The sequence below is a fragment of the Carlito syrichta genome, unplaced genomic scaffold, assembly GCF_000164805.1.
Source record: "Carlito syrichta isolate Samal-C Ts95f unplaced genomic scaffold, Tarsius_syrichta-2.0.1 Scaffold303272, whole genome shotgun sequence".
Classification (NCBI taxonomy): domain Eukaryota; kingdom Metazoa; phylum Chordata; class Mammalia; order Primates; family Tarsiidae; genus Carlito; species Carlito syrichta.
The window spans coordinates 83,064-96,407 of NW_007247368.1; positions in this window are offsets into that span (position 1 = coordinate 83,064).

Consider the following 13,344-nt stretch of genomic DNA (forward strand, 5'->3'; position numbering starts at 1 on the left):
GTTGTGGGGAGTGGCCTGAAGTCGCCACGTTTAGAGGATCAAGCCAAGATTTCTCCTTGCTGTGAAGCAGAGTGGTGGAGAGAGCAAATGCAGGGTGGTTGTTCCAGGGAAGAGTCTGGAATAACCTGGGCCCTATTCAGTTAGTGCTGAGGTTAGACTTCGCATTTCCCCTGTGTGCTGTTCCTGGCCATAGCTTTAATGTTGGTTTAACTAGACTTTGGATTTAATTGTAACTGCTAGGATAGAGTCAGATGTCAGCTCACTTGGCTGCATGCTGAGGCCTGTAGAATATGGAGTCTTTGCTTCCAGCCACATCTGTTGTCTTCTCTCATTATCTGTTAATGGTACTCAACTTGACAGGGTTGTTTTGATAAGTGAAGGGGGTTATGAAACCAGGAGCTGGAATTTATGTGGAATGGAGCTTAGGACAAAAAGAAGCAATGACATAGACACGGCCAGGGAGATAGCATGTGGGAACCAAGTGGTGTCCTGTGGGGTGCTGATAGTAATAATGAGTATTAATTTGGGGAGATGGAGCCTATCTAATATTTTTTTCATCCATTTCACACAATTATTCTTTCTTTTACTTTTTTATGTACTTACGTGCAAAACATCTGAAAAATTGTAGTTCTTGTAATACTTTGATTTCTTCTCTGTAAACTCCTTTACAAACTCACAGTAATGATTTTAAAACACAATTTTCATTTTGAGGAGTTGGGGGTGGGGTTTGGAATGGTCTGTCACTGAGTGGAAGCCTTCTGATCAAGAGAGCTCTTTGGAAGGCTTCCAGGTCAGGGAAATAGAGTTTTTGTTTATTTTGAGGGGGATAAAAATGAAGATAAAGTAAGTTTAGTATAAAGGGGAGGTAAGGACTAATTCCTCCAATTTACAGCAGAATTTGGTAGTATTTTGGCATTCTGAGAAGCTTTGGAGACAAACTAGATTACAAAGTACTTTCTGTGTGTACAGGATTTAGTAGTCTATCCAGTTTACCTGCTGCTGTTTGCATATCAGGTACGTTGAAAGAACTTGGCTTAAATGTCAGGTACGTTGAAATAACTTGGCTTGAGTAAACAAGGGATAGCTTCTGTACCTCATAGACTCTTTTTTTTTTTTTTTTTGAGTTGGAGTATCACACTGTCACCCAGGCTGGAGTGCAGTGGCATGCTCATGGCCACTGCAGTCTTGACCTGCTGGGCTCAGGTGATCCTTTCACCTCAGTCTTCCAAGTAGTTGGAATCATAGGCATGCGCCATCACGTCCGACTAATTTTTTAATTTATTGTAGAGACGAGGGCTCACCAAGTTGTCCAGGCTGGTCTTGAACCCTCTGGATTCAATACAGTACTTCGCCTCTGCCTTCCAAAGTGCTGAGCCACTGCTCTTGGCTCATAGACTCTTTCAACAAAGAAGTATAGCTTGGAAATAGGACCATGTGAGGTAGGATCTTAGTTTTTTATGAGCAACACTGGGTGCAGTTATTTACTTCTCTGTAAGGTGAAAGTGAATATCTTGCCTTTTACTACTTTTACTAAACATTAATTATTTAGAGAGTGGGTCTGACTGTGTTGTTCAGGCTGGACTCCTGGGCTCAAGTGATCCTCCCATCTCAGCCTCCTGAGTAGCTGGGACTGCTACAGGCATGTGACACAACATTTGGCTTAATAGACTTTTATAGGTTAGTAGAAAATGTGATATTTATTGCATAAGCGCTACTTATTTGAGATGGGCTTCTTTGTGCCAAGAAATGTACAGAGAATATATGAAATAAGTGTAGCAGGATTGTTGCCCTAGGTCACTTATTCATTCTACAGATGTGTGTGCTTGGCACTTGGGATTTGATGATGAGCAAACACACGGAACCTTCTCTAATGGAGCTCACCATCAAGAAGGGGCAAAGGACTTTAACAGAAGAATCACACCAGTGAATTGCAGACTGAGATGAATGCTCTCAAGGAAAGGAATACAGTTCTGTGAGAACTTGTAACAAAGGAACTTGACCTAGAATGGGGTCTCAGGGGAAGCTTCTCAGAAAAAGTGATTTTTGACCTGAGATCTGAAAGAGGAGCAGGAATCATCTCCCCGCAACCCCCCACCACACACTCACACACACAATTGAAAGCCACTGTGTGTGTGAGTGTGTGGTAAGGGGTTGCGGGGAGATTATTCCTGCTCTAGTGGGAAGAAGTGGGGTGGGCCTGCGGGAGAAATTCTGATACCTGAGGGGAAATGGAAAGACTGTGTAACTGCAGTGTGGGTGGCTGGGTGCAGGTAGGTTAGCAGAGGGTCCAAGACAAGCACAAAAGAATTTCCGTGTCACAAAATGCTGTCAGAGCATTTAAGATCCCTGAGACAAGGTACAGTATAAATTTAGAATACAGTGGTTTGGTTGTTCTCACCAACTCTTTCATACTAGTTTAAACCATCACTTTAAAAATGGTCGGCAGAGGATAAAAACCCTTTTCATGCTGTGCCCTGTGTCTGGATACAGCTGGTTAGAAAATAGGAAGTATCTGTAGGTACAGGAGTAGGCTTTGTAGCTAGACTTTCAGATCAGTTTCTGACGTGTTTGGTGTAATCGCAGAGCTACCTGGTTGTAGAGCATCCTGTATGTCCCCTCAGGATGGTTTTACTGAGGAATAGCGTTCAGTGGATCTTTATAGCAGAACTGGATTTGCACTGTAGACCACTTCTGATTTGTACTGATCACAGCCACCTTTCAGGGTGGCAAAGACATTGTGCTTCCTCAGCCCCTGCTCTCGGTACATGTGCTGCGTTAGGAGTCTTAGATAGATATTTCTATCTCCTGTAGAATAACTTGATTTTTCCTTAAAAGAGATCGGCACGATGATCTTTACAAAGCAGATGTGCATGTCAGTTTGGCTATATGTGGCAACGAAGCAGGACCCCTGGCTCTACTTAGCACCCTACCCCCTTATGGAGAAACTTTGGTTAAACCACTGTAATCTGTCTACATTTCTTTGCTGGGTAAGAGTGTATCCAATAATTCAGAAATTTTATAGGATCTTGAAGGTCTAATTAACATTTATTTATGAATCTATTTTGAGAGTTCCCTGAAAGTTGCCTGGGAGGGAAAAGGTGTAATAGTAAAGATACCAAAAGCGATCATTTAAATTTTGAGCTTGTTGCTTTCTTGTTTTAGTTATTTATTAATTTTTTAATTTTTAAAGATGTGAGCTTGTAACTTTCTAATTTGGGTTGACACTGAGTGAGCGTGATACATTCAATTCATATTCTATAGGAAAATGTTTTTTAAAAATGTCCTATAGAGTGTTTTATTTAGGAGGACAAAATGATCTTGGCTATCACCACTAGGGAATACATGGCTTAATTCTAATACAATTTAGCAAGTGTGTATATATATATGTATATATATATGTATATATCAGACTTCATTGGGAATGGGGAAGAAACTAATTTAAAATTAACAGTTGGTAATTCTGTTAAGATGCACATAAAAATTGAATTAATGAGGGAGTCTGGAATCTGGTAGCTGGTGGGTTTATTTAAAGCCACATGGTAAGGGATGTGCATTTATTTTGCTTCCTTATTAGATGAATTTCAGTCAAGCCCAATTTGAGCTATGTCTTGTCTGACAGATGGATCTTTATTTTCTTGTGGAAAAGGGATTGGAGAAAATTTTAAACAACTGAGTTATAGATAATTCTTAAGACTAAGGAAAACGGGGTCAGAAATGTTGTTTGGCACCAAATGATGCGGCTTTCTTCCGTGCATCTTTGAAACAAATGTTTGGCTTGTCTCTGATTGTTGGTGGTTTCATCAGCATTTGTTAGACGTCAGAGGTGGTTGGCATTAATATTCCTGGCAGAAGCCGAGGCAGCTCTCCGATGTGCGAAATGCTGATCACTCACGGGGATGCGCTGCCTCTTTAATATCTTGCTTGCAGATGCGTTTTCTAGCTGACCACGCTATTAAGAGCTGCCATCAATCACGCAGCCTCCCAGTTCCGGCTGCCGAAGGGAGGAAGGCTTGGGGGATGGAGGGTGGCCCGGCAGCCGACGAGACAACATTGGCGCGGCATTGTGTGCGCGCGCGCCCGCGGCGGCAGGCAGGGGAGCGCGCGGAGCGGGCCGGGCTCCAGCCCGGGTTTTGCCGGCCGCCGCCGCCGCCGCCGCGGGGAGGCTGCTCTTTCTCTCCCAGCGTCTGGGTCGCCGGCAAGTGGCAGTGCTGGCCCGGCCGCCCGGGCTGAAGGAGCGGAGCCGAGTGCGGCGGCCGCATCCCCAGCCGCGGGCGGGGCCCCGCGCGGCCACCCCCGAGCCGCCGCGCCGCGGGGACCTGCGCCCGGTCGCGCTGCCCTGCGGCCGCTGGCCTCCTTTTGTGCTAGCCAGCGCATCACCCCAGCCCCGCCAGCCCGCGCGCCTTCCCGCCCCTGCCCGCCGGCCGGGAGTTGGCGGGCCAGCGCCGGAGGAGGAGGACCAGGCCCGCGGGCTCGGCTGCGGCCGCCCACGGCCCCAGGCGAGCGGCCGGCGGCCTCGTGCTGCGAGGGGGACGCGAGACTCAGGCCAGGAAGTTGGACACGTGTGGGCACCGGGCTCGCGGAGGTGGGTGCCCGGGAGTGTTCCGCTGGCCCTGGAGAGGCGGACTCGGGCGGTGTTGAGGAGGACGGTGGCTTTCCAGGAATGGGGAATCGGTATTTGCTGTGTCCCATTGCTTTTCTGTTGGGCTTACTAGTTTTTAAATGCCCCAAACTCTGGAAATCGCAATTACATAAATCGAATAGAAAACGCCTTTGGGGCAGAGAAAACACTTTTAAAAACATAAGATGAGCTGTGTGTAATGCAAAAGTCGCTGTTTGATCAGAAACTTCATTGCTTACTGTGGAATAAACTTAAGGTTAAAAATGAAATGGTTTTGATGGACTTGATTATAAAGTAATTTTGGCCTACTTAAGTGACTAATGTTATTTTCTTCTTGGACCAAAATACTGTTATTTTGTTAGAGTAGCTAAAAATGCAGGGTAATCTCGAAGAAGACCGCTTTTAGTTTAAATTGTTAAAATTTTTTAGTGTGAGTTGGTGGCCTCTCAGTTTCTCCCTTGTTTGCTCAAATCTTGTTCTCTGACGCTATGGGGAGACCTGCTTGACCGCTTTCTGTTGACTGAGAAAGAGTCTCCCGTAATAGGTTACTTTGTTTTACTCTCAGCCTTTAAGCTTCCCCGGTGCACATGTGCCCCAGCTCCTGGGGCATTGTTTGGCCAGAGGCCTCCCAGCCACACGGAAAATCTAAAAAATGGAATGCTGTGAACCAACACCAGGGTCAACAGAGGGATTCTGTTTTTGCTTTGAAATTGTGTGCCTGTGTGTTTTAAGATTTGAGTCGCTGAGTAAAAGTTGAGAACAGAGTTGACAAAGTCCTTAAAATTCTGTGCCAAAATCGCTGTATTGAGTTGTGGCTTTTTTCTTTCTTTCTGGGAACACCAAATTTAAAGTAGACATGATTTGAAACCTTACAGATGGGAACAATATCCCATGTAAGGCCGTTGATCTGTGGACAATTACTTCCAGAAGCACAACCAACTCTACATTCTTATGTGTGTGTTGGATTTGGTCTCTGAGAGGCAACTGCCTTTCCTGAATATTTACATTGCCTAGTAAAATTAGATGCTAAACAGTAGCGTCACAGTGTTGTGGAGGCAGCAGTTAGGAGCTTGTATTTGTTTTCTTCTAGTCTGTAATTTAGTAGTGCTTAAACTATTTTATAAAGATCTCTGGGACCAGTGAAAGGTGGTTTTCAGTCCAGAGCACTTGAGTGCTCATTGTGCTCTGGCAGGCGCTGGCGCTTGGCAGCTGCACTTGAAATGTTATTTGATCTGGTTGTGTGATAGAATTGACTAAGATTACACTTTTTCCCTCCCCGTGGCTGTTGAAAGTGATGCATCAACGAGAACTGTTCAATAGCATATTTAAAGACATAACCCACATTCATTCACTGTAAGGTTTCCAGAGAAAAGGCCGTTTAGATTTTTGTCGTTTTGTGGTTTTGCATTTATGAATTGAGGCGAGAGCTGACGTAATGTGGCTGTACCACTTCCTTTGTGTGTGTATGTTTTTTTTTTATAGCCTATAGGATATGTTCCAGTCTGCGTGGTTGTGATTATTTCTGAAATGCTTGAACGTGTGTGTGTATGTCTTTGTATATGTATACCCTATCTCAGTACCCTCAGCTACATTCCAATTTATATTTTACATTGTAGGTTAGGGGAGGGAAAAGTGGGATGGTAAACTCCATCTACTTATCAGTAAGGTTCAGTGAATTGCCTGTGTGTTGCAGACTAGCTTTTCATTTTCATTAGTGCAACTGTGTACAGCTATTAGGTCAGAATGCATTGGCTGCTCCTAGGGGGTAGTTTTATCTTACACTGGAGGTTTTATGGACTTGGCTGGCTGTGTTTCTTAATCCCTCTCCCATTGCCCCACCGTGCTGGCTTTTAAGCAAATGACAGAACAAGACAAGCCTTTGTTTACTCCTTTGATAGTTTAGTTGTGAGAGATTTATTTTTGGTTTTGAGAAAATTGGTAAACCATGTAATTTATTGGTGAGTACTACGTTTCCTATGCTTTCCAAGGTCAAAGGGTTTTGCTTGCTACCGTGTAGCCTGAGAAGCCAAGGAACCACTATCCATCCATTTAATAATGACATAGGAAGCCAATATTTTGTTTTAAAAAAGAAAAAACAATAAAAATGGATTCTTTGTTCAGTAGTCAAAGATTAGTTTGTAAAACTCAAACAAATAATTGTTAGTGTCAGTGGCGTTAGCATGGCTAGAATGTTTCCCCTTGTTTCTTTCCTTGTGTTACACTATTCCACAGGGACTGGGAGAGCCAAGCAGTAGTTTGGGTTGGATGGTTAATAGAAGCATTTAGAAATCTCTCTGCTCAGGGCCATATGCGGTCAACTTTAAATTTTAAATATTTTTGGCTTCAAGCTGTTGGGGAATATTTAAGATTTAGTAAATTTGAAATTTTAAATATAGATCTGTAGCAAAGTCAGACTTTTCAGGTTGTAAAAGAGATTGTGGTGTGACAGGATTTTGCAAGGGTCTGGTCTTCTTTCTGTATTCTCCTATTGAGGAAAGTCCAGAACTGTGATTACCACTACTGGCTTCTAAGATTATCCGCTACATTTTTAAAAAGGAGCAAAAAGAGTCATAGAAGCAGACTTGGCCGAACTCTTGTTTTTTGATAAAGTTAGTGTGGTACCTTTTTCAGAGGCTAGATTTATTGACAGGAGAAGGGCCGTGGTGGTGGGTGGAATGGGAGCATGGCTCCAGCTGAGACATTCCTTTTCTGACTCACTGGAGAATGACCCAACTTGAAGCAACCTGGAACGAGAGAGCAGAGTGCAACATTTTTTAGAAAATGTGATCATTTCATTGTAACTTATCTAGAAACTGCTTTCTCTAATTAAAAGAAATCAAAACCTTTAGATTGGCAGCAGACTGCTGAATTCAAGAAAAAATTGTGGAAAATGAAGTATCCTAGATCTGGTTCAAACAGGTTATATCAAAAGTTCTTTATAAGTGTTTTTTTTTTTTCCAGACCATGATTTTCAGTTCCAAATATTAATGGTGAGTGTGGTCTTTGACTTGCCTTCTGAAATCTAATTAATCCGCGATGTGGTCGACATAATTGTATCTGTGATGAAAAATAATAAAACATAATGTTGACATTTAACTGGTAGGAAAAGTCAGCATAATCTTACTTTGTTTTTAATGCTATCATGGACTTCTGCTGTTGTAATTATTTAATTTATTCAGTATAGCATGGTGGTAAATAGCTAGGTTGTCTGAGTTCTGTCTTAGTTCTACCACTTACTATGATATCTAGAATAGGTTACTTCCCCTCTGTGACTGTTTTCTCATACTGGAAAATGATGACTCTACTTAGACTGTGTGCAAAATGCTTAGGATCATGCCTGGCATGTACTAACGTGGATACTTAATAAAATATAACGAAGGACTAATTATGCACTAGGTACTATTTTAGTTGCTGAAGATACAAAAAAGATGAAGTACCTGTCCTTATAGCATTTACATTACAGTGGAGGAAGACAAAACAAGAGTGAACTTGATAATTTGTGAAACTTCCAAAGATAACTTCTTGGCAGGCCACTGACTTTTAAAAGTTTAATATGAGAAGAGTAAATCACTCTTCAAGCCATTATTTTCTTCTTCTGTGATGAAAATGCATTGTATACACTGTTAGTAGGATTCTTTAACGTTGATCATTTTTTGGCTTATAAGTGGTATAGAAAAGGAGGAAGAGACTTCCTGGGGAAAGAAAAAAAAAAGGAACAGAAAATAAAGATAGTGATTTGTCAGTTCAAGCACCTACCAGTAGAAGGGAGGATGTTTGAATCTTAGCCCATTCATAAAGGGAAATATGCAGTCATTAAAAATCATCAGGATGTTAAAAAAAAATCATGATGTAAAGCTATTCAGAAAATACTGTAGATAGTAAATTTTTTTTAAAAGTATGATTCCAGTGTGTACACACATGTCCTCATAGAGGCTGGGAAGAGAGATGAGAAAGAAACAGTGCAAATCTCTGAATGGTGGGATTATGGATGATTCCATTTAGTTCTTATTATTCTGTCTTTGTATGGATTATTTAATCCCTGAGTGTTAAATCCCTTTGAGGTACGAGTGAGAAAACTGAGATTTAGGTGGGTCAAGCGAATGACGAGGCTGGAATGCCAGACCCGGCCAAGCCAAATCTGGATCTCCCTTCTGAACTCAGACTTAGCATCTTTCATTCTTCGGGAAGTGACCATTGTGGAAGGGCTTCCTTCTCCCTGCTGGCAACTTGGTGGCCCCCAGAGCTTTACTTACACCACTGAATCCAAAATGGATGGAGCTAGTGCTGAGCTGATGCTTGAACACGGTGATCCTGGAAAAGAAAGTGAATACTTCAGGGGATCGAAAGTCCATAGGTTTGTCCAGTGATCTTTAGGTTCTGGAGTGATGAGTTTCGATAAAGCTAGAATGAAAGTCCTTAGTTTTGAAATTCCCCAGGAACGCTGTGTCATTAGTAAACCTAAAATCTACCCCCGCCTCCCCTGTTGAAATGGTTTGGAACAATATATTTATCGTATGGAAATAGTTTTTTTATAAAGTTAAAACATTACAAACACATGTATAATTAAGTAGCTCCTCCCACACCCCATAAACGTCCACGGATGTTTACTTTACAGATACTCCATGTGCTATTTTGCTGGCATTTTCACTCTTATTTGTATTTATGGGCCTACAGTTATTTATGTAGTCCTCTATTGACAGACATTTTGATTGTGGGGGTTTTGTTATTGTTGCTGTTATTATTGTTATAAGTAGCAGCAAAGCACTTCTGTGTATAGTTCATAAACCTTTGCTCTCTTATCCATAAAAATATCTTCAGGATAAATTCCTAGCTATGGAATCTCTGGGCTTTATGGTGCTTTATTAAAAGTTCTGTTGACAAGATAAGGTAATTAAGCAAAGCAAGTTTCCTTGAAGATATTTGAAGTTTTAGAAAAATCAGATGTTATATTTATCTTAAAAATTTTAAAACGTACCCTTAAATAAGGCGAGGCAGATGATTCTTTAACAATTTCCATTGTCTTTGAAGATAATGTTTATGGTAATAAAGTAGCAGGATAAATTAGGTGATCATCTTTTAATATTTGAGGAAAATAAAATCCAAAACACCAAGCAGGATGGTTTTATTAAGACTAAATCATAGCTGGGCGCAATGGCTCAAACCTGTAATCCCAGCACTTTGGGAGGCAGAGGTGAGAGGGTTGCCTGAGCCCAGAGGTTCGAGACCAGTCTGGGCAACATGGTGAGGCCTTGTTTCTACAGTAAATAAATAAATTAGCTGGGCATGGAGGCGCACGCCTGTAGTTCCAGCTACTTGGAGGACTGAAGTGGAAGAATCGCCTGAGCACAGCAGGTTGAGGCTGCGGTGGCCGTGAGCATACCACTGCACTCCAGTCTGGGCAACAGATTGAGACTCCGATTCAAAAAAAAGACTAAGTCATGTCATACAAATTTATTAATTTTTTGGTAGATTTGGAAGGAAAAGGAAGTGTTGGCCGAAAGGAATCCATAGATATTGAATTAGTCCTTTTGAGAACTTTATATAGTATAGTATTCTCAAAATATTATATACTTATATGTACGTGTATGTCTGTGTAGACATATGTTGATATGGAGCAGGGGGAGAAGATGGAAGAATGACTCAAGGGAAAGAGGGTGTGTAGGGGACAGAGGGGAGAGGGTGCTTCAAGTGGGGACAGGCAGGTGAGTCATGTGCTCTAGGTGCTGACTAGAGAATGAGAACTGAGACAACACTGTTGAACAAACACCACTGATTTAATTAGGAATCAGTGAACCCACAGAGACTGTTGAAATCAGAGCAGTGTAGGAGGCGGAGGACGGCTGGTGAACTGCAGAAGCAGGTTTGAAGGTGGCAGGAGAAGGTTGGAGTCGGCAGTGAGAGCAGGAATCATAGTATGGTGGCTAGAAGAGGCTGCAGGTTAATGGCTTTAAGAAGTGAACAGCAATGGCATTCTGCAGATAGGATTTTATGGTGATTAATATGACAGTTGTATTCAGGTTTTTGGGATAAAATAATGTAACGGATGTAAATCACTTGAGAAAGTAGAAAACATTTTAATTTTAGAATATTATTCAGAAGCTCCTTGGGAAGATTTTTAAAACATGGTGTTCTTAAACATGGTGTGAGAATACTTTATTAAAGTATTTATGCCACTGTTGATTTGAAATGATCACTTGATTCTAAGGCTGAACACTAGATATGTTTCTGTTGTCTTGTTTTCAACAAGGCAAATGAGCTTTTGTAGATGTGGTTTTAAAAAAAGAGTTCATTTATATATGACTGTTGAGCTTCAAAGGAACAAAATAGAGTGAATATACTGTGCATTCACACCAAAAGAAAAATGCTAAAGTCAAAAGCCTCCAGATGGCGTGTGCTGCTGTGTTCACAGCTGTATTTAACACTAGTTCACCAGATTATCTGCTGATATTTTAAAAATAGCTGGTTAGAAACAGTGGCGTATTCAGGTCTCTGCTGGTTTTGAACCTCAACAGTAATAATGACTTTACTTGTGTGCCTTTTAGTAAAGGGGAAGTTGAAATTACTTCCTTTTACATGATCTTCAGGATTTCATAGTTTAGCAAATTTATGCTCTGCAAAAACAACCTGAGTGTTTTGATAGCCAGTTTCTTCTTATGTGGTGGTCTCTCAGGAATAAGTTGGGAGACATTCTATTGATTTATCATTCAAAAATGTTTTTGTTATTTTGCTCAGTGTTTGCCATTTTAAACATCTAAAAAATGTTAAATATATGTAGTTGACAACGTATATAATATTATATGGTGAGCCTTCTATGACTATACGTTTTTTGGTATTACCAACAGAAAAACCAGACAAGCCCTTCACTGCCCAGATCTATTCCCCAATATAAGAGCTTTTGTAAATTATAAAGACTTAATAAAATCTCTTTTGGAGGGACTCATACTTTTAAATCTTTTTATTTTTGGCCCCACATACTATTATTTACTTGCTTGGTAAGAAGAACAGTTTGCATAAATTACACACAAAATTCAGACAATTAGTTTGAACCATTATCCAGGAATTTTAAATAGGAGTCTGTGGGGTGGGGTGTGGTAGGTGGGAAGGAAAGGAAATGTGCATTTATTTATTTTTTGAGTAGAAGTCTCCCTCCTTCGCCCCCGACTGGAGTGCAGTGGCATGCCCCCGGCCACCGCAGCCTCGACCTGCCGAGCTCCAGCGATCTTTCCGCCTCAGCCTTCCCAGTAGCCGGAACTACAGGCGCGCGCTACCATGCCCAGCTGATTTGTGATTTTATTGTAGAGACAGGTCTCGCCAAGTTGCCTGGGCAGGTCTCGAACCCGCGGGCTCAGGCAGTCCACTCGCCTCGGCCTCCCAAAGTGCTGGGATTACAGGCTGAGCCACTGAGCCCGGCCGCATTTATTTATTAATTGACTACATTTATACAGACAAATCTATATCAAGAATGAATCTTTTGAAACAATATTTTTTCTTTTCTTTTTTACTATTTAGTTATTACTCTTGTCTATTTTTGGAGGGGCCGGAGAATGATACAGGAGACTTTTCACTTTATGTGTTTGAATGACCACCTCCCTGGGCAGTCTTTCAGAAGCTGTGCTCTGTCCACACTGAACAGATAAGGGGAGAAGTTCATTAATGGGGTCTCCACCTTTCTCAATATGTTAGATGCTCATGGAAGGGACTGTAGCACTTACTGTTAATTCTCAAGTGTGTTGGTGTCAGAAACAGTTTGAATTTTGATCTTTGAACAGAACAGGAGAACAAAAAGTGCTGGAAATTTTAAGTATTAAAGCAGTCTGGCCATGCCCCCCCCAAAGAACATTGGTGTTTTTCAGCTTTGCCAACAGTTTAATTTGATTACATTATCATTTATTATTGTATAAGTAGCATTTTATTTTATGTGGTATATTAAAACATTAAATTTTTAAAAATAACTATTAAATCAGTAGACTGTTTTTTACAGTGGTTATGGGTTTACAGAAAAATCAAGTGGAGGGCACAGAGTTCCCACCTGATCCCTGGTTTCCCCACTAACATCTTGCACTGGTGTGGTGCATTGTTACAGTTGATGAGTCATTGTTGACACATTATTTATAATGCAAGCCTGTAGTTTATATTAAGGTTTACTCTTGGTGTTGTACATTCTGTGGGTTTTGACATGTATCCACCATGACAATATCATACTGAATAGTTTTACTGCTCTAAATGTATCCCGTGTTCTACCTAATCATCCTTCCCTGCCACTTCCCACATCCCTGACAACTGGGGATCTTTTTGAATGTCTCTGTAGGTTTGCCTTCCTAGATGTCATGTAATTGGACTCATAGTATGTAGCCTTTTCCGATTGGCTTCTTTGTTTTAGCAAGAAGATTGAAGATTTCTCTTTGTGGCATGATTGTGCACTACTTTGTATCACTGATAATACTCCATTGTGTAGATGTACTGCATATATATCCACTCACCCACTGGAGGACATACAGGTTACTTCCAGGTTTGGGCAATTATGTTTTTTATTTGTTTTAAATTTTATTTATTTATTTATTTATTTATTTATTTATTTATTTATTTATTTATTTATTTATTTATGAGTTGGAGTCTCACTCTGTCGCCCAGACTGGAGTGCAGTGGCCGCTCCCGGCCACCACAGCCTCGACCTGCTGTGCTCCAGTGATCCTTCTGCCTCAGCCTTCCAAGTAGCCGGAATTACA